Source organism: Glycine max, chromosome 14 (genome assembly GCF_000004515.6).
Source record: "Glycine max cultivar Williams 82 chromosome 14, Glycine_max_v4.0, whole genome shotgun sequence".
Taxonomy (NCBI): domain Eukaryota; kingdom Viridiplantae; phylum Streptophyta; class Magnoliopsida; order Fabales; family Fabaceae; genus Glycine; species Glycine max.
In genome coordinates this window covers 9,332,206-9,354,683 of record NC_038250.2, presented here as the reverse complement: position 1 = coordinate 9,354,683, position 22,478 = coordinate 9,332,206, and the positions used below count along the sequence as shown (strand labels likewise).

The 22,478-nt window shown below is 30.3% G+C and overlaps 1 long non-coding RNA gene across 3 annotated transcripts; it reads right to left on the bottom strand.

The window, feature by feature from the left end:
- Positions 1–1,023: 1,023 nt before the first annotated feature.
- Positions 1,024–10,981, bottom strand: LOC106796020 (uncharacterized). 3 transcript variants are annotated; one of them, XR_005888499.1, is made up of 3 exons: positions 2,343–10,981; positions 1,857–2,260; positions 1,024–1,666 (listed from the first exon to the last, which is right to left on the bottom strand). It is a non-coding gene; the product is annotated as an uncharacterized lncRNA (long non-coding RNA). The 3 variants fall into 3 exon arrangements; XR_005888501.1 differs by having other exon boundaries at positions 1,857–7,972; positions 8,263–10,981; XR_005888500.1 differs by having other exon boundaries at positions 1,857–8,503; positions 9,550–10,981.
- Between the last annotated feature and the right edge of the window lie 11,497 nt (positions 10,982–22,478).

Below are 22,478 nucleotides of genomic sequence, written 5' to 3'. Positions count from 1 at the left end.
TTATTTAATATCATTAAATAATGTCATTTTCAATTAAAAAATAAACATTTTTTCTAAACTGTCCTTCATTGGAACTTAATATCAACTATAAAAAAGGTTTTTACCCTTATTAAATTAAAGGTATTTTAGAGAGAGTCTCATTAAATGAGGCATAGATAATTGAGATTTTTTTTATATTTGAGAAAAAAAATAATGAACTTTTGTTACTAATATTCAAGACATGAGGTATTTTAGTGGGTTTCTTCCAACTTAGCCAATAGTCTCGACAATGGCACATTTAGGAACCTAGGTCATCAGGGACAAAGTTAATAATAGCTATTTGATTTAATTACTTTTTTAGTTCTTATACTTGCATTGTTTTTATATTTTGGTCCTTATATCACTACAAAAAAACATGATTTAGTGACCAAAATATTCGGTCGCTAAAAGTTTTAGCGACTGAAATAGCGACAAACTTTTCTACATCGCAAAACCCCTAGCCGCAAAGTCTTAGTCACCGAATTTAAATTTTGCCGCTATTTCACGATCGAATTGGTCGGTCGCAAGACAATAAATTCGGTCACTCCATATTTGGTTACTATTTTGCTTGGGATCAATTCAAGAACTGAAACTCTCAGTTGCTAATTTGGTCGCTAATAAATAACAAAATTTTAAATATAAAATAAATTAAAATAACATTCAGTCGCTATTGAATAATTAATTTTAGAATAAAATTTTAAAAAATTACTATCGGTAGCTAATTCGGTGGCTTTGTTTATAATAAAATACAAAAAAATATAATTCGGTCTTTATTATTTCAGATTAAAAATGTATTTTGGTTACTAATTCGGTTGCTATTTATTTCGGTCGCAGATTTGGTGGCTTAACAAAAAAAAATTCAATTTCACATTTTTTACCTGCTTAATAATTATCGATTGTAAATACTTTTTAATTAAATTGTATAATCAAACTTATAAATAAAAGTGGACATTCATAATGAGTAAATATATCTAATAACAAAGTTCTAATTTAAAGATTGATAATGTGCAAATTCAAAGTTTGCAAAGTTTAATAAAATGGAATGTCAAAATTTAATGAAGTTCAAATTCATAACTAACATGACATAATCAAAGTAAAATAAACAATAACCATGAGTTGATGGTCCTTTCATATGTCATGAGGATGATAAACCTGAGCATCATCAACATGGTGCTCAGTTCCATCCGCTGAGGTAGTCGATGGACTAGGAGCTGACATGATAGACTGAATATGCAAGTGTTGTAATATACTTTGCATTTGCTCATTTTGTTCTTGCATTTGTTGTCGCATCTCCTGACTTTGGTGGTCATGATTCTCCATCAGCTGCAACATCTTTTCCTCAAGTGTTTTCTCCATATATGCCTTTGCCAAAAGCTTAGCATTCAATTTATTAATTGTCTCACGCATTTCCTCTATTTGGTCTTCCACAGGAGCAATAGAAGTAGATTGGAGCTGATTTTGAGCAACTAAACCTTTTGCTCAAAGTACATAGCCCGTACATGTTCCCCTTATAATTTGGACCTCCAACAACATTCAAATATATTTCATTATCATTAACAGAAATAGCAATGTTAAGGGAATCTAATGTAGATGTGTCTTCCTCTGTCAAATGTTGTAAGATTTCCTCTCGACGATGTTGAAATTTCTCCTTCAATATAAAGTGAGGTATGAAGATAAATTTTTAAATATGTAGACATATAAGGATTAATATTCAAGAAAATCACTACTAATACAGGAAAAAATAAGTTCAAGAGATATTAAACAAATGTAAGAGTTCATTTATAATACCAGTCACTATATATTAAATAAAGAGATAGAATTAGAAAAAAACAACTTACAGCAAATTCGCAAGACTTATCATTGACCCATTCTCTTGTGTGTGTGTGTGTGTGTGTGTGTGTGTGTGTGTGTGTGTGTGTGTGTGTGTGTGATACACACATATATGTATATAAAGTGAAATTATCAGGTTTTCAAAGTGAGATGCAGTAGATATGGACCCACCACAGTATGCTGAGGCTCCTCTGTCAACAGATCGATTCGCCTTGACAGTGGAGCTCTTGTTTAGGAAATTTGTAGAACCCCAATGTTCATCTAAGGCTGCTCGAACATTGGTTGTTATCCATTTTCCTTTATCTTGACCATTTGTGATCTTGTTCATTGCACTTTTCAAAATGCGTGAACTTTTTGTCTCAAAAATAGCTCTAATGGCTCGCTCTTTTGTTGGGTACCACCTATATTGTTTCTGCATCAAATAGGAAACAAGAAGTAAATTAGAAATGATACAAGAAACATTTCATTTTAAATTAAACCACAATTCAAATTACCTTAAACTCTCCAAACCACCTATCGCAAAGGTCAACTGATACCTTTAACCAACTTGGACCTGGTTCATCAAACTTTGCTCTAATGATATTGTTAACCCGTTCGCAAGTGCACCAATTTTGTCTCAAGTAATAAAATTTACTCGGAAGTCCCAGTGTCGAATCCACAAGGACTTTGTTTGTACTTGAGTTAATGTATACTCAATTTGTAAGCAAGAGATAAAGAATTGTACTAAAAGATAAGAAAGAAAGAATTCAAGAGTAAAAGACAAGAAGAGTAGAAAAGTTTGAATGCAAAGATGACTTCAGAATTTAAATATGTTGAGGCCTAGCATGCTTAACTACCCTTGATGCAATGTTAATGTGTTTCTCTATTTAATATTATCCCAATTTCCCCTCACATCTACTAAGATACTCAACCTTGATCCCTCACGTTGAAGAGCCAAATTTATCTATTCTCTCTCCCAAATCCCTTAGCAGAGATAAAACAGTAAATTGCATGAAGTTTAGAGATGTATGCATAGGCTAAACAGGACCACTTTATCCCTAGCAATGATTTGTTTAGATGCTTTTTTCCAGTTCTTTAGAAATTAAACACTTCCCATTGCCTAATCCCTAAACAGATGCATAGATGATCAAACCATAGCAATGAAAATAAAGCACAAGAAATAAACAATAAAAATTAGCATTGCATTCAATAGATAGTAAGGAAATATTACATTACAAGGGCATTGGTTGCTAGGCTCCCAACACAGGCGGTTTAGCCTTTCATTACCATGAGAGGCTTTACACTTTAGCGGCTAATGAGCATGGAAGAAGAAGAGGGATGGATAAATGAAGAAGGGAGAATGGCTAAAGAAAAAGGATTTTCCCTATGAGAGATGCTCAGGCTTTGGGTGTATTCAATAGCGAACTTTGAGTCTCAGTATGTCTTTCTCTTTTGCTTCCTACTCCTTTTATAGGCTTAAGGTAGCTTAAAATACATGCGACATCATGCTAAGTGGGCCTTCTAGGCTTAGCGAGTATGGCGATGATCACGCGCTTAGTGCGGGATTCGTGCTAAGCACGCCTTTGGGCATCTTTGTGGTAAGCTTAGGCTGACTGCTAAGCGAAGTGATGCACTGGGCCTGTATTGTGTTGTGTGCTAAGCGAGCTATCCCAATTTTCAACTTTTTCTTTAAGGCTTTTTTTCAAGTTTTTGAATCAATTTTCCTCCAAAGCACTTGTAATTTTCTTCTTTTGAATCCCCAGGGTAAAAAATTAACATGATATTAAATTCCTCATTTTTTTATTAAAATCAATAGTAAATTAGAGGAATTCTAATCATTCTTAGTCAAAATTAATCATCAATTAAACCCAAATTTTACAATTATCGGATATCTAATATGATATTAGAACATCCATATGTTGGTTGAAACCTATGTACAAAGACATTGTCAATATCACATTTAAAAAACATTTTAAGAAAAATTAATAGTTCAATAAAATGAACTTACTCTCCTTTATATGCATGAATGAAAGGCCTCTAATCAACAATATGTTCACAATTTAGATCAGGTGGATACTCAGATGTAAGAGAATCATCTGGTGCTGAAGGTTCCTTAAAAAGGTCGGATTTGGTTAGTCTTGAGCTGTAGGAAGTGTGTTTGGTGCTGGTGCAACGACATGAATAATCAACTCTGAGGTTGATATGTGAATAGAAGAGGTGGAAGGATTGATGGTAATTGGAGCTCCTAAACTAACACCATGTCTTCTACCACGATTAAATGTTCTGCGACCACCACCTCTATCACTGTATGTCGTCTACATGTTTGATTTTGTTACACACACACACGTGTGTGTGTGTAATATTTAAGGACAAATAAATAAAAAGTGAAGTACCACAATCAATACACTTTAGTAAATAAACAAATCCAACTTATTAATGAAAAATCACATAAATATGTTTTTTACAGCAAAATAGGTCACTTATCTTCTCTTTCATATTCATTACATGAGTAAAAGTAATAATTATTACAAACCACAATCATACAAATGTATATATACACACACACACACACACATTCAACATAAGACATGCAATCAACTTTAATGTATGAATTACCTAAGAAGTATTTGTATCATCAAAGTCACTTTCAATCTCATTCTCACTTAATATCATTTTTCCTCATCTGGTTCAACCAAGTCTAGTTGTTTAAGTAAATCTGCATCTACCTCTTCTCCACCTCCATCAACATTCGTAAGAGATTCATTAATGAAATCAGGGTCAACTTCCAACACTTCTTGAAGTCCTACAAGCTCATCATCTTGGTATGGAGCCTCTTGCTCAATTTCACTTACTATATTGTTAGTGATTCTGTTGTGAGCTTTTGTCTTCATTACGGCTAACCATCCTTAATGTCCCTCAGGATATGTTATGAAATAAACTTGTTTTGCTTGTTGTGCAAATATGAATGGGTCGTATGTTTTAGTATATCTTTTTTATTGCCTTACTTCAACAATCTCATATTTTTTATGTACTCGTGTCCCTATATAAGGAGTATTATCAAACCAATCACACTTGAATAGAACTAACTTCATCAATGAGATGTCAGTATACTCCAATTGAATAATTTCAGACAACATTCCATAAAAATCATATTCTAGTTGACCATCAGTTCCTCGTACGTAAACATCATAATTAGAAGAATTCATGCCTTCATTCCAGATAATTATTTGAAATTTGTATCCATTTATAACATAGATAGGCCATGATTCAACTTTTCTCTTAGGCCCTCATGCTAAAAAATTTAACAATTAACGTTGTATATAAGACCATATCATTATGGAGGAAATATTATTTGAATAATATATAAGATGTTAACCTACATATTTCTTGAACCATGTAGGAAAGTTGGGTGAAATGTCTTGGTTAAGTTGAGCATCTGAAGCAATGGGATTCAACTCCCTCAAAAAACTCTCATAAATATTGGAAAGAATAAAACAAATTACTCAAAGTACACAACATAACATCATTAAATTATTAATTAGAGTCATACAAGTATTAAAATCATCTTAATCTTAATATGGCTCAACCTCTGAACAATTTTGAAGAACATACAACTGAGTAACATGAAGATCAACTTGGTCCAAAAAATATGTTTTGGATTAACCACTCACTCTTCCTGGGTAATTGAAAATTGATATAGGAGGAGAAGATGAAGAACCTTCATCCACATCAACATTCTGAAGCATCCTATTTCTTTTCAATGCAATTTGATCAGGATAGTAAAACGAGGCAAAGGTAGATGTCTCCTCCACTATGTACACTTCATAAATCGATCCCTCGACTTTAGCCTAATTCTTGACTTTAATTTTGAGGGAGTGTAAAAACCTAAAATTAATATGAATAAATATTTTTTTAAAAAAATGACTATATAATACAATGGTGTATAAATGATTACTCATTTTATATCTCTCGAAAGGATACATTCAACGATATTGGACTGGACCACCAAATCTTGCCTTATAAGGTAAATGAACTGGAAGATGCTCCATTGAATCAAAGAAGCTTGGTGGGAATATTTGTTCTAACTTACACAACAACACAAGTATGTTATTTTCCATAACTCTTAGTTGTTCAACATTTAATGTTGTCGAAGTTAGTTCTCTGAAAAATTGGTCAAGTTCAACAAGTGGCTTCCAAATAGGTTTTGATAATGAGTTAAATTCAATTGGAAGCAACCATTGCATGAAAACATGACAATCATGACTTTTTATTCCATGAATTTTTCCCTTGTTAAGATCCACACACTGACCTAAATTGGAGGCATGGCCATCTGGTAACTTTAGTTCTTTGACCCATTTAAGAACAACGAGTCTCTGGGATTTGGTCATTGCATAAGTTGCCTTTGGTTTAAAGAACTTGCCACGACCAACATCTACCAACTCAAGCTTTTTTTTATTACATATTTCTGCTAAGTCTATTCAAGCATTGTGTGTATCCTTACTTTTGCCATTGATGTCCATCACAATGTTATGACGCAAAATCTGTGTTTTTCAATACGGTAACAACCAAAATATATTTTGCTTCTTCCAATTATGTTCAACACCACATCCAGGAAAATCTTTTTCTTCTTGCAACTAAAGACAGAGCAGTAAATGTGCAACTCTATTCAAACATCAAGACTAGACAAACATGGAGGAGGGGGTGAGGTCTCAACCCAACCCTTCTTGAATGATTTTTTATTCCTCCTATATGCATGATTAAGTGGAAGAAATTGGTGATGAAAATCAAAATAGCATATCTTGTGAAAATTTAAAGTTTTGAATGTCTTCGATCGTTCCATACATATGGGACAACCAATTCTGCTAGCAGTTGTCCAACCTGACAACATCCCATAAGCCGAGAAGGCATTGATTGTCCACATCAAAGCAACCTTCATCAAAAAATTATGCCTCAATGACACATCAAAAGTTGGTATGCCATCATTCCACAAAGTGCACAAGTCATCTATGAGTGGTTGCAAGTACACATCATTATTGTGCCTTGGATCTGATGGACCTGGAATTAAGACAATTAAAAACATAAATTCTCTCTTCATGCACATGCCAAGAGGAAGATTATATGGAGTTAAGATAATCAGCCAACAAGAGTAAGTCTTCCAAAATTGAACAAAAGGACTAAACTCATCTGAACATAACCCTAATTTGGCATTCCTAGGGTCCTGACTAAATTCTAGATGCATTCTATCAAAATGCTTCCACGCTTCACCATTAGATGACTGACACATGACAATCAGGTCCCTTTGATTCTCACCATGCCAAGAAACTTCTTTTCAATCCCTCTCCTATTAACTGTAAAGTACCGATCACTTTTACAAAAAAAGCAATTAGTTATACTCTTATCTTAATTTTCTTTATAATACAACATGCATCCGTTAGGCCAACAATCAATTTTCAAACAACCGCGACTCAATTTCTGCACCAACCTCTTAGCTTGATAAAATTTATCACCATATTATTGTTTTTTGGCATGGTGTCCCCCATAAGTTGAACCGTACGATTAAAACACCCTTCTGACATATTATAATCATATTTCAAGCTAAAACAGACCAAAGAAGCAGACAATTCTGAATGATGCTCGCATCCTTCCCACAACGGTGCTTGTGCAATTGCAAGCATATCAAAGAACTTTTGAGCTTCAAGATTAGGATTTTTCTCCATGCATTCTGTCTCAATTGCACCTTCTTGTTCTATATATTTCCCAATTGATGGTCCAGCATGATCCATGAGCATTTGTCATAAGGATTCAATTCTTCCCTTTGCCCACCACTTCCGTAGTATGAACCTTGCAACACTACTGGAGGAAATTGTGGTAACTCCTCACCGTGGTTTTTCCACCAATAATAATTGGGCATGAATCCTTCCTTATAAAGATCTCTCATCACATTTTCCACAAACTTGAAAACTCTACATTTGCATTTGTTGCATGGGCACCTTGTTTGTTCACCTTGCATTTGAAACATGTCCTGACTAGTAACAAACTATATGAACTCAAACACTCCTTCTCTAAACTCATTTGTCCAATGTTTATTAGCATCTAACCTCTGATACATCCACCTTTGGTTCTCAGGAATCTTCATTGATACAAACTACCAACAACAAATCTCTATTAAGAAACATCAAGAAGTAAGAAAATATAATCGTGAAATAAAATGATTTGGTAATATTTAACGGAGTGTGTTCATACAAATACACAAGAGACATATTATTACATCAATGAAGCCACCACTTATATACTTTTTAGGCACATCAAAACCTTACATCATTTATCTACTTATGTATCAAAGTTTGTGTTTTCATCCAGTAGAGGCATATGGGATAAGCAACCAAACAAACAAGAGAAAAGGATGATACACATAAAATGTAAAATGTGACTAACCTCGTAAAAGTATACTACTCTGACTCAATATTTTGAGTTGTTGTTTATCATCCGATGCAAAATTAACTCATACAAACCATTTGAGTATATATCTCTGCAGTTTTCTTCCACACTTTAATCAAATTATGCACCAAATCTAAGATTTTATTGCTGAAATTAAGAGATTAAGTGTAAGTTACCTTCATCTAAGATACCTGAAGTGTGTTTACATCGTCATCTTAGGTAAGTAATGTCAATAAACCTGTTAAGTAGCAACTAAGAATTTTTATTTATTAATTAACTACATGTACTGACGTATAGGATAAAAAGAAGGAGAAATAATTTAATTGATGATTCTACTAAAATGTAACTCAAGCTTACTCTTAAATCATTCAATAACAGTTTGTTAAATAATTCATTCTAAAACTTACCATTTACTTGATTAAAAATTCTTATATATAGATTATATATATCTACAAAATTTTAAATTGATCTAAAATTAATTTGTTGAAGACCTGTTCCGATCTACTCTCAAATGATCATTTTACTCTTATTGTTAATGGGTTAGTGCATGTCATTAACTATGGGTATCCAAATCATTCAGTACTTCTAACTTCTACAAAACAAATTAAAATCTTAAGAATGAATCAATGAACACTAAGAAATAACTTCAACCTCTCCTTAATGAATGTCATTAAAATCTTATCGGTGCACATTACGTAATTATTAGTTATTATCATAATAAAAATATTACCAGTTACCACTGGTAGCTTTTGAACCATATAATTAATTATCCTATATAATATGTCTCGTCAATTAACCTAACAAAATATATACAATATATATGACAGATCGATCACATTCAAATTGTATACATGACTTATTTAAAATGCAGCCTTCAAATACAAACGAGCATGGAAAAAAAAAGTAGAATATATATATATATATATATATATATATATGACACATTGAATGCCTATAAGCTAAAAAGCAGCATTAGTCAACTTTATACAGTCACCTAAGCCAAAATTAAACCTGTTGGGAAAATAACAACTTGACACTTCAACTACATTACTACAAATTAAAATCTGAGTCTAGCACATCTTCAAATGTGAACAAAACCTCTATCTCTCTCTCTCTCTTGAAGACTCAAATGCGGAATTAGTGTTGAAGAGGAAACTATTTAATTTCTCTTATTATTTTTTAATGACACAACCACTAATTTATAGGTAGAATTAGTGTCGAAGAGGAAACTAAATCTGCAGTAATCAAGGAGAAAAATTAGAAAGTAACTAGACAGCCACATACATTTAGTTTCTAACCTGACTCCTGTGAAGGTGTCCTTCTTTGGTTACGAAGGTACCCCCATGGACAATGAAACATCTACCCATTTAGAAATAGTCTATCACCTATGATCATAATTCAGATTTTATTCAAACCTGGTTATGAACAAATTTATTTCAATATCAAATCAAGACATAAATTAAGAAATGATTGCTAGAAAATTAAGGAAAAAAATGCAACAATAACAATGTTATGAACATTTATATGCAAAGTTCCTAAAAAGGCAATATAAAATAGTCAAATAAGTGGTGCAAAACTGATAACAATTATGAAGCATGACCTATGTATTTCATGGAGTATAAATTCAACATGGCACCATCTATGTACAAAAAAGCATTGCAAACGTGGCGAAGTGGATGAAAAATGGAACAAAGTTGTGAAAAGGCAGAGATAGAAAGTTCAAAGTATGGTCTTCCTTTGCAACCAAATAGAGCATAAAAGGCTTGCCCTTAGGTTGGGTCAATTAAGAACAAAAAACTGTGTTAGTTATTTATTTCATAAGAAAATAAACATGTTAGTACTATCCCTATCCTTAGATTGAATCGAACACCTAACTCTTAAACACATGTGGTATAAGAAAATTAACACATCGGAGAAGAGAAAAATATAAAATATCTATGGATGAGAAACTTACATGGATGGAAAAGCAAGACAAGAGCATAACAGAGAAGAGAAAGAGGAAAAGAAAAGAAATGAATAGCAGCAAAACAAGTTTCTTAAATTAAATGTAATTTAATATTCTTATTCATGTGGTATGGTATGGTATGTATGGCGGTCAAGTTCAATGAATTGCGTTGTATAAAAAATAAGCTTACAAAATATGATGGAGACAGATCTCTGCAAGTCTCAAACAGTCAAGGCTCACTCGCCTCTTACAAAATTTGGAAGAAGTGTTTCTATTTTCAAACCCTAGAATCCGTTAATCCACAAGATATGCTACAAGCAAAAACTAGCAGGCACATAACACTGCTTGGTCCATGAAATTGGTGTTAACGAGCTAGAGTGAAGCTAGATTTGAGGATTACCTGACCAATGTGGAACCTCTTCACCTTAAATCTACCATTCCTGTGAAGCAGAACCAAACAATGAATTAGAAAATTAATATCACAAGCTGAAAGGAATATACTTTAGGGGGGGAAATGATTCCACACTATCTGCTGCAATTAGAAAGGAAAATGACATAGAGTCATCAAATAAAAAAAACGTGGAACTTCTGAAGCATCACAAAAAACAAAAGTGACAAGTGGGAGACACAGAAACTCAATGACAAAAAAACGAGGACTTGGGCAAGAATCCTCCTTAAGGTGAGAACAAACAACCAATGGAAATGGTAATAGTGGGATGAGAGAGAGAGAGAGAGGGACGTATATGAAAGAAGTTGTGCAGTGAAAGGAAAAGAATCCGAAACTGCAGAGAAAGCGAACGTGTGGAATTATTTATTTATATTGTCATGTTTACTGATTGCCATGTTTACTGTTCACACGCGCTCATAATTATTTATTTATATATGTATTACTAATTTCTTTAGCATAATATAATAAATATTTCTTCTGAAAAGTGTACGATTTACTAACATTATATTTATTATTAAAATATTAAATTCTTTGAATTAAAAATTAATGTATAAAATTTGAGCTAATAAATATGCTTAAATACAAATTATCTTTTAAATTTATGCAAAATACTTCATATTGTGATAAAAAAAATATTTTAACTACTGATAAGTTATTTAAAAATATATTCAAATGTAATTTAGAAATAAAAATGTAAATAACATATTAAAGAAGATAAGAAATTGAGAAAATCTCTAAAATCTCTCGTTAAAGAAAAATAGTTAAAAACACTCCCGCCTGAGATAACTATTTTAATTTATATATACAATTTTGGCTAAATTATAAAATTTGTCCCCCTATTTTGCTTATTTCACCAAATCGGTCCCTCTATTTTTAATTCACTATCTGAGTGCCCCTATATTTTAAAATTCACAATCTAAGATAAATATAATAAATAAAATAAAAATAATTTTTATATAAGTATAAATATTCTAATTTATGGGAAAATAGAATTTAATCTTATATATTATATTTTAAAAGATGATATATAAGATTATAAAAATATAATAAATTAAAAAGAATACAGTTTGAATTTTGAACTATTTTCGTATAAAACTTGTATTATACTATATTTTGCACTAAATATTCAAATCAACATTTGAGTGTAGGGTAAAGGAGTGTGCCACAAAATTAGCTTTGTGGACTTAGATAGCCAACTTTAATACTTTTGAATGGATACATAATTTGTTGGTAGAGACGCCAAAAATGGTTAGGCCCAATGGGCTGGCTGGAATAGCCCGAACATAATTGCAGGTTGGTAATATATTATTTTTCTTAATAAACAATGGCTCAAAAATATTTAAAATGAAAAGTTAAAATAAATAAAATGATTGAGTTTGATAACCAAAAGGTAAATTAAGCATTTTGCTAATTAATTTTTTTAGCTCAATTTAAATATACTAAAATATGAAAAAGAATATAATTTTTTTTAAAATAATTTTATTTTGTATTTTTCATTTTTTTTATAAATGAATCAGCCCATTTACCCCGTGGAGGGTTGGGTTGGGCCATAAAAATAGAGGCTCATCTCAAAATTGGTCCAGCCTGGCTGGCCCAAAAATTAAGTGACTTATAATGAATTGACACACCTCTATTCGTGGATAATATCCGTAAGTAAAATTTGCATTTTTCATGCATGCATATTCCATGGGTAATATGTGTGGCTAAAATTTAATTGTTTTTATTAATTTGGCTAACTTAATTATCACTCAATTATCTTTATTGATTTTTCTTAAATTATTTTATAACTTTATTAATATAATATTTAATAGTTATTTTTATAGAAGATAATTAAAAAAGGAGCTTAACATGTAATATATGAAAATAAAAAAATAAAAATTTGAACTTGACTCTTTTACATAATCAAGTGAGACTGGTATCTTAAAAAAAGTGATAGTATAATATATATTTATATATATTAGTGCATGACTTTTTTCTCATAATATAATTAATTTTACTATTTTTTAAATCATATTTAATCTTAAATTAATTTTTATAAAATGATAAAAATTATTAACTTATCAACCTATGCATCACATGGGAACACACACTAGTAACTTTTAATTAGTTAGTGTATATGTTACGCTAAAGTGATATTGAGCTTTGATTAAGCCTTAGTGAGTTTCAATCAATCATATGGATACTTATATAATATATAAGATTAAATTCTATTTAAATAAAACTTATTTAAATATGAGTATTCTAATTTATATGAAAATAGAATTTAATCTTATATATTCTATTTTAAAAGATAATATATAAGATTATAAAATATAATATATTAAAAAGAATAAAATTTGAATTTTGAACTATTTTCACATAAAACTTATATTAATACTATATTTCACACTAACTATTCAAATGAGTTCATGGTTGTAGTGGTGAAGGAGTGCCATTCTCATTCCAAGGATCATAGTTCTAGTCCTTCCTTGAGCATTTTTAAAGTTTTTATTTTTTTAAAAATGTTGGTCAACTTTTTAGAAAGTTAAATATATATTATCTTCATCATTGTATAAATTTCACTTACACCATATTAAACCTTAATGAATCATTAGTGTTACACTTATGTCTTATATTTAAAATACTTAATTTTACAAAATTTGATTATGACATATTTTCCTAACATAAATGGTATTTATGTATTTTAATTTTTGAATAATTATATAAAATAAAAAAGCTATTTTTTACAAAACACAAATTAAAAGACTAATGATAAGCATGATTTATTTATCATAATCAAGTAATGTAAACATTTTTTGTTAATTTAAAAATATTACTAATATATTAATTTCAATAATTTTCAAGTATAAAGTGTATTTAAGTATATTAAATATTTATTATAATTTATAACAACTTAAAATTTTAGTTTCTTAATTTATTTTACAATAATATGTGGTCGGTCTCTAATTCGGTCGTTAATCCCAAATTATTATTTAGTCTTATAGCGAATGAAAAATATTCCATCTCTAACATCAAACATTGCGACCAAATTATATTCGTTCGCTAACATCATAACATAGAGACCGAAAAATATTCAGTCGCTATATCCAAGTACATTTCGGTCGCTAATTTGGTCACTATATTGTTTAGTAATTACATATCTAGTGATCGAAATCGCGACCAAATTGTTCAGCGACCCTTCATTTCGGTTGCTACTTCGGTGGCTGGCGTAAGTTATCCCATTAATATATTCAGTCGCAAGTAACGACAGATACTGTTCGGTCGCTAAATTACATTTTTCTAATACTGTATTATTGTATCTAAAAACTAGACATTTTAGTCCATACACATTAATTTTTAATTTCATTTCGGTCCTTGTATTTAATAAGTGTATTTTAACTCCGTTAACTAAACCATGAATTTCTATTTTCTAGCGACATGAAATTGTTACATATTTGCTAAAATGACAAATTTTGACAATTTAACAGAAAATTTGTAGCAATTTTACCTAAAGTAATTCACATACATTTAACTATAAAGAGCAAAACAAAATTAAAAATGCATGTGTAGGAACTAAAATGACTAGTTTCTTGTTATAGGGATTAAAACAGAAAATAACAAAGAACCAAATGAGTAGTTAAATCTAATTATTCTATACATATGAAAATAAAACATGAGATGGAATGAAATGTCTAGCTGAATAAGCATAAAAATACCTAATGAGCCAAAAAGAGAACAAAATATAAGAAAGAAACTATCCAATAAAAGATAAGATTCAACTGTATATGAACAAAGTTGAACATATCAACAAAATATCAAATTAAAAAAACATAAACCATAGCTTCAATAAGAATAACCACTGACCCGTTTGCAGCCCACTCAAAAATGCATCAGCTTCTTCATCAACAACTCATCGATGACATGCGCGCATGTTCCCTGCAACCACGATTACCAAACATCACCATTAAAAGAAAATACATGGAACCCGCGACCTTTCTTCATCAGTACACCAACCACTTAACCTAAAACAAGGTTAAAATAAGCTTAACCTAACAAAGGTACTAACTGACTAACCAATCTCTGTCTTCAGGAAACTTCGAGCTGAGAAGTTGGAGCGATGAAGTCGAAGAGGTGAGGTCAATGCCAAAGAAAGGAGCTTCAATGGAAGAAGGGGTAGGGCTTCAATGTCAAAGAGCTGAGGTCAATGTCAAAGAATGGAGCAAGCAGAAAGGTGTAGGGTTCACAGCAAGGAGAAAGCAAGCAGAAAGCTCTAGGGTTCACAGCAAGGAGAAAGCTAGCAGAAAGGTACGTACAGCCGCGAGGTTTCGTAGTTTGAAGCAAGCGGTTTTGCCTTTTTTATTTTTAGAATTACGACGGTTTTTTTCTAAAAACCGGCGTAAATTTTATTAAACATAACATTCTAAGGCGGTTTTCAATAACCGCCTTAGAAAGTGCGTCGTAAAATGCAATATATTACACAAAAATTACAAAAGTGCCACCGCACCACTTTCTAAAGCGGTTCCGCAAATAACCGTCGTAGATCACGTGTCGTAAAAAGCCATTTTTCTAGTAGTGACAACAACTGAAAATTATCAACAATGGATTCTTATAAAAATAGAGGGAGTAAAAATATAACAATATTAAGTTTACACTTATATTTTCTTAAAAGTCAGGGGTGCATCTGCATCGCCTCAAATTAATGTAGGCCTGTCATTAGGTCTCGGGTTTAAGTCTTAGGTTTACCTGTAGTTGCATTAAATATTTAGAAGGAGAACTTTATTGTCTTACTAATATATAGACAAAAAATATTCATTAAACTATAATTTTATTACACTTCTAACATTTGCAGGGATAGACCGACAATGAGACCTAGGAAGGAGGACTTGGTACCTTGATGAAATGATTTATGGCCATTACAGACGTATAACTATTTCAAAGAAAGAGGCTTATGTTATTTCATTCATAATAATAAAATTAATACAAGATGATAAGTATTAAAAAAAATTAGTGATTAACATATGAAACCTAGACGGCCTTGTAAAAGCAACTTAATTGGTTTGTCTCCTGATAAAACAAATTGTAATGTTTTGATGGATACCAAGTAAAATTCTACAAATTGTCACAATAGAACCGAACTCAAAAATTAGGACGAGTTATTGAGTGTGAAATTGTTATATAGCCTATAATCATTATCTATTCAAGATCTCTTAATCAATTTTCATGTGACATGTAATTATATAATCAAATTCTATTTAATATTTTTTATAAATTAAAAAAAATTGACTATATATCACGTAAAAATTAATCAAAATCATAAACACCTACAATTTCAAGATAATATAGTAATTTCTCTCAGCCAGCAGGGCACATTCAAAAAAGTCCGAAGAAAATCTCTGAGGGTTTCTCCCATCATATAATATTTGGTACCTTGCATGCATGTATGAACCTTTCACAACAAGGACGCTTTTTCATTGTTCCAACTTGATCTCTAATATAATAATGCAAGCCATGTGGAGGGTAGTAATTTAATTTAATTGATTGATAAAATACGTGGAAAATAGATTGAATATATATATAATTGTAGAAGACTAAGCTTATGGGATACGTTAAAGTTTGGTCAAAGAATCCGATGCCACTGTGTTAGCCCTTTGAAGAACATAGAGACGAGTGGTAAATAATGCTCAAACGAAAATCCTCCACTTCCACCCATTGTGTGACTGTGATAGACAGACAGTAAGCTCAACTAATTAAGGCATGGCCCTTTTTCATGGTAACCAATCCCTTGGTGGTGATGACCTTACGTTTTCTGTCCACTCAAAACAAGAAGAAAAATAATTAAATTTCATTTATGGGTCCAATCATCCTACAAAATAAAATCATTTCGAAAAGAATGTGATGGATCTTGAATTCAATGTTAATATGATTGAAATGGACAATTTGATGACGAGTGTCTAGTTTTGGAGATATTCCAGAAACTAGTTTCTCCTATGTTAAAGGGAAACATTCCACATGTTCATTGTTGGTTAATCAAATTGTATACAAGTATCAATTATCATAAAACGACTAAAGCACAATTATTATTGTTTCATATTATTGGTTGAATTTGTCGTAAAAATAAGATAAAGTATGTTTTAGGTCCTCTAAAATTAGTAATATTTGAATTTGGTCTCTTTAAGATTTTTCATATATTTTAATCCTCTGATTTTAAAATATATATTTTTAATACATTTGTAAGTCCTATAATAAAATAAAATTGTTATTATTTAGAATGGAATAGTCTTATTTTGGATTTCTTATTTTTCCATTGATGTGCGTAATCTAAACACTTTTTAATGTTTTTGAAACTACTCAAAACCAATAAAAATAAAAAATAATTATTTTTAATATTTTATATTAATTTTATATTTTCTCTATATTTCAGCTGCTTAAACTTACAAATTAATAGATTAAAATTTTCTAACGTATAACTTAAAATTTTAAAATATTCATATAATATACAAAACATCTGCAAGAATCAATTTAAAATAAAACAAAAAAACTATAAAATAGTATATAATATATAGGGGTGTCTAATTACAAAAACAGACACTCAAGTGTATGTTAAATATAGATATTTAAGTCATGTTGGAGTATAAGGATGAGTACAAATTCTAATCCGAGAGATATGCACATTGAGCAACATACTTGTTGGAAAAGGACGTAGAACCTTAAAAAAATATTAATAAGTTATGAGTAAATCACATAAGTAAATTTAATATTATATCTAACTAGAAATATTAGGTAATTAAAATGTGAGTCATTGTCACTTATTTCCTTTGATTTCAAATATATGGAGAAAAAAATTGATTCACGTTAACTATGATCGCATTCACGGTGATTTCTCATTTTTGATTTTGAAATTTTTAAAAATTAAAATCAATATTAGTTCAATTTTGAGTTTCAGTTTATTCTTTATTTTTAGTTTTAAAAAATATGTTATAAATTAAAGATAAATAAAATGAATCAATCATTTTATCTTATTTCGCTCTACTGTGAAATAATAGTGGTAGCAGAGGTAGCGGAATAGGGGTGATGACGATGACGGTGGTGACAGTTGTGAAATGGTGATGGTGTGATAGTAGCAATGGAATGGTGATGTCAATGTTTTAAAATTTGGACCAACTCAGTCAATGGTGGCAATAGTAGTTTTGGAATGATGGTGATGACAACGTTGATGATGGTGGTGGCGAGAACAGCAATAAAATGGTGATGGCGGCAGCGAAAACAGTGGTGCAATGTAATAATGATAGTGATAACGACAACATCAATGAAGGCAACGACAATGGTGATAGTAGTGACGTGATGGTAGCAACATGGTGGTGGTGGAGGCGATAAAGGCAAGATGCGGTAGTGGTGGAATGGTGGAGGTGATAGTGGTGATGGCGGCAAAGTTGTGGTGTTGGTGAGGCGGAGGTGACAGTCAAAGTAGTGGCATGGACAATGTGGTGGCAGCAATAGCAGTGGCAGGAGCGGCAGCGGTGGCAGTATGATGATGATGGTTAGAATGTGTTTTTTAAAACTAAAAACCAAATTCACAAAATCTTTTTTCTTGATTTTGATAATGAATGTAAAACTATTTTGAAATTGAGTTAAAAACCAATTCAACTCCATTTTTGTCAAACGTGTTTTGTTTTTTAAATTGCATTTAAAAACTGAAACCCAGAAACTCACAACCACCCTTAATAGAGTGTAAAAAAGTTAGTTGACCACATTTAATCACACCAATTTCAATTAAAAAGTATATTTTTTCTAACTTACCATTCATTGGAACTTGGTATCAAGAATAAAAAAAAGTCACTAAAACTAACACCTCAATTAAAGGAAGGGTATTTTAAAGATAGTAACATTAAATAAGATAAAGTTAGATGAAATTTTCTTATATTTGAGACAAAAAAAATGTTTCTTTTCTCTCTTATATTTGAGATCGGAGGGAATATATATTGATTAACATAGTCATTTTTTTAATATGAGACTTCATATTCACAATTGGTGATCTCTTTATAATCACTCTACCAATCTTCTCGATTGTGAGGCTCTTTCATATGTATGCTTCCCCTCAAGCAAAAATCTTATTATCCACAAGTATTTAATGATACTCTAGAGTTAAGCCATTGTTGTTAATACACTTTACATACTTGTACTTTTGTTAGTTCACATCAACAGTACGTCACTTGACCTTCACATCGTTAAGAAGACCTTCGATTCAAGTAATTCCTTCATGTATCACCTCCCATTACTCTATATCTTAATACTAATTTGAGATAATCACCAAGTTGCACTATGACCTCCACTTGGTTACACCATCAATTCTTATACCACTGGTTTGAAATTACAAGAGGGTAAACACACTAAAGAGATCTCCATCAATTAGTCACGAGCCAACGAGCGAATTTGTAAGTTTAATTCCTATTGGATACACGCCAATGAGACCCTCTCTCCTACAAGAAAACATCAGTACCCCATATCCAACCTAAAACCTTGATGCATTATAAGTCACATCTCTTGTGTATCTTTTATATTGAGCACTTTCCTAACTAATGTAAGATTAATCACTCATACTTGATTTTCCAACAGAACTATATATATATGTAAATCATTGTGTCTTCAATTTGAAGTATTATGTCAAATGAAAAGTTGAATATTATGGAATAAAATTAAGGATAAATATATTTTGTCTCTCAAAATATTTAAATTCAGTTTTAGTCTTGTAAAAATTTTGTCCTAATTTCATCCATCTAATATGGAAATACTTTTTCTCCTCATAGTGTATTTTATAAGGGTTTATAACTACCATTAAATGTTAATTATAACCACTTAAAAGATAAAAATTTGAGCATTTCTAAATTAGAAGGAAAAAATCAACAAGTCGCTGATTTAAGTAATATTGAATCTCATCCTCTTAAGTAAGGTCTCGAATTCGAATCTTATATTTTATTTTATTATCTTACAAATAATTAGGAAAAAAAATCATGCAAACAAAAAAATCAACAAGTGTTTTCCATTAGAAGTTGAGAAAAAAAAAATCATCAAGTCAGCTTTGTAACTTACAAACATGTAATTGATGAGTGTTTTTGTCTTGCCCAAAAAAAAAATCAACAAATGTTTTCCATTACTTTACCTTAATATATATAGGATTAATTATACAATTAGTTCCTTGATCATAAATAAAAATTCAATTCAATTCCTTAATTATTAAAAGTTCAATCTAAGTCATTCAATTAATTAAAACACTACAATTATGTCCTCTTCCTCAGTTTCGTTAAATTTTTTTATGAAAGTTTTATAAGTAGACATTTTTACATGATACAAAAATGTCTTTTTACATATCCATAGATAGTCAATATAAAATATTGTCATTTTTACATTAATTACTTTGGAAACTGATCGAAAATTTTCTTGTTTTATGTGAGTTATATTGACAAATATATATATATATATATATATATATATATATATATATATATATATATATATATATAAATGTTTAGTTTTGTGTCAATCAAACAAATAAAATCAACGAAAAAGGCATTGTAATGCTTTTAATAATTAGAAGATTTAATTGAATTTTTTTATTAATTAATAAATTTAATTAAATTTTTAATTATAATTAAGAGAATAATTATATAATTAAGCCTAATATATATCGACTACATGCACGATTAAAGGAACCAACGAAAGTCAATTTTTTTACGCTTCTTTTTCCTATAAATGTCTAATTAGCCTTCCAAGTACATAATCATTATTCGCCAGCAATTATGACGATAATTTGCGTCTGTATACCTTATAGAATATTTTGATTTATTTTTTATTTGAAATTAATAATTAATATAGGGTTATTTAAGTCTTGTTCTTTTCATCTAAAAATAAGAAAATTCACGTGTTTTTTTCTATTATCAAATGACGTAAAAATTATTTTTTAAATTTCCTTTTTAGATATTTTTTCCTTCTAATCAAACAGAAGAAAGGACTACGTAAGCTACTATTTATATTTTATATTACTAATTAATACAGTGATATAGGATCGATATGATAGTATAGTAGTTACCCTTTAACAAGAAGAGTTTTCCTTAAGAAGGAATTTAGTTGTGTGAAAGATTAAAAAAATTGAGAAAAAAAAATACAAGACTTACACATAATTTTGGAAATTTCTCTTATATTTTCTTATATTTCTATCCGATCAAACACACACTAAAAGCCGATTTCGTAATACAGAGGAGAGTGAAAGGAGCCAGGAGAGACGAAGAATTATGAAGATTTCGAGAAGTGAGTGGTTTGGTAGCAGGGAAGAGAATAGAAATATTATAAATAAAAAAATGGGTACCACACTTAAAAATTTCCACTGCAATATGAGGAGATTTGTGCGGAAATGAGGTGCAGCTTCCTCTCCAATACTTTTTTGCCAGAAACGTGGGTAAGTGTAGCGCATATGTTGCCTTTACCCATTTTTATCATTATAATATTACATTAAAAAACATTGTTGTAACCCCTGTTTAGTCTTCACTTTTATTTACTTATTTTACCCTCAAATGTTTTCATATGTTTATTTAAAATAAAAATAACAACAATCATATACAATTAGAGAATAAAAAAATAAAAAAAATTATGTGATTTTCACTTTCATTTAGTTAATTTTGTTTCTTTCTCTCTAACTTCTACCACTCTCTCACCCACCAAGGTTATCCAATTGTAAAACCTAGAAAACTACATACTCTTTTTTTTATGCATACTATCTATAAAATAATTGCACCCTCAGCTATAAAATAATGTTGTTGTATTTTTTATTTTTTATAATTTTGATTAAAAGTGTTTCCCTCAACTACAGAATTTTGATATGTAGTATATTTTTTTTCTCTCACAATCCTTTTTTTTTTTTGTCATTTTCATCACTTTATGTATCTATCTTCAGATTTTTTTTTATTCCAACTCATTCTTGCACATCTTTCTATATTTTATTTCCTATAATTGTTACTAATTATTGTTGTAATCAATTTGACAAACCTTTCAGGCCATTCTCGATGAGGAGGCAATTTATGAAAAAAGGGAAAGGGAGAATATTTTTTTCAAAGCCATGATTATTGTAATTTTCATATGACAATTATTTATTTTTATTTTTAGTTGAGCTATACAGTTTGTTTTTAATTTTTTTCCATCTGTAATGTGTCATTCATTGAACAGAATTTAGAAATTGTAAACAAAAATTATTGTAGTATATTAATTTTTGATGCAATAGTAGAATAAAAAAATGGAACACAAAAATGTTAGAATTTGTAATTGTTTTATTTGGGTTCTTTTTTTCTTTTGGGTGTTATTCTTCAACTTTCTCTTCCTCTATTTCCATAGTTTCATTGGTCTTCTACCTTAGTTCTAACCCAGGTCAGTTTTTGTGTTTACATGTACAAATGGAACAATATTTGGGTTGAACTGATAAGCATCCAAAGATCTACTGCATCTACCTCTGGGATACCAAATTTCGGCATTGTACTTCCTCCAATTTTTCTCTTGCGATTTGCACCACCATCTCTCTCTGTGTTTTATCATTTTGGACTTATTGTTCCCAAAATTTTAATTTGGGTTTAAGGTATTTTATTTTACTCCAAAAAGGAGAATTTGATCACTCTCTATTTCATCAATTTTGATATTGCAAGGAATGGTGAAAACCTCTTAAGCAAAAGCATGTCTAACCAACGAAAGAAATCATGTTGGAAAAAATGAAAGGTATCTATAACTCTGTTCTATATTTAAAAAATAAAATGATTCCTTTTGTGTATTCTAAATTAAACTCAAAGATAAAAATGTATCTTG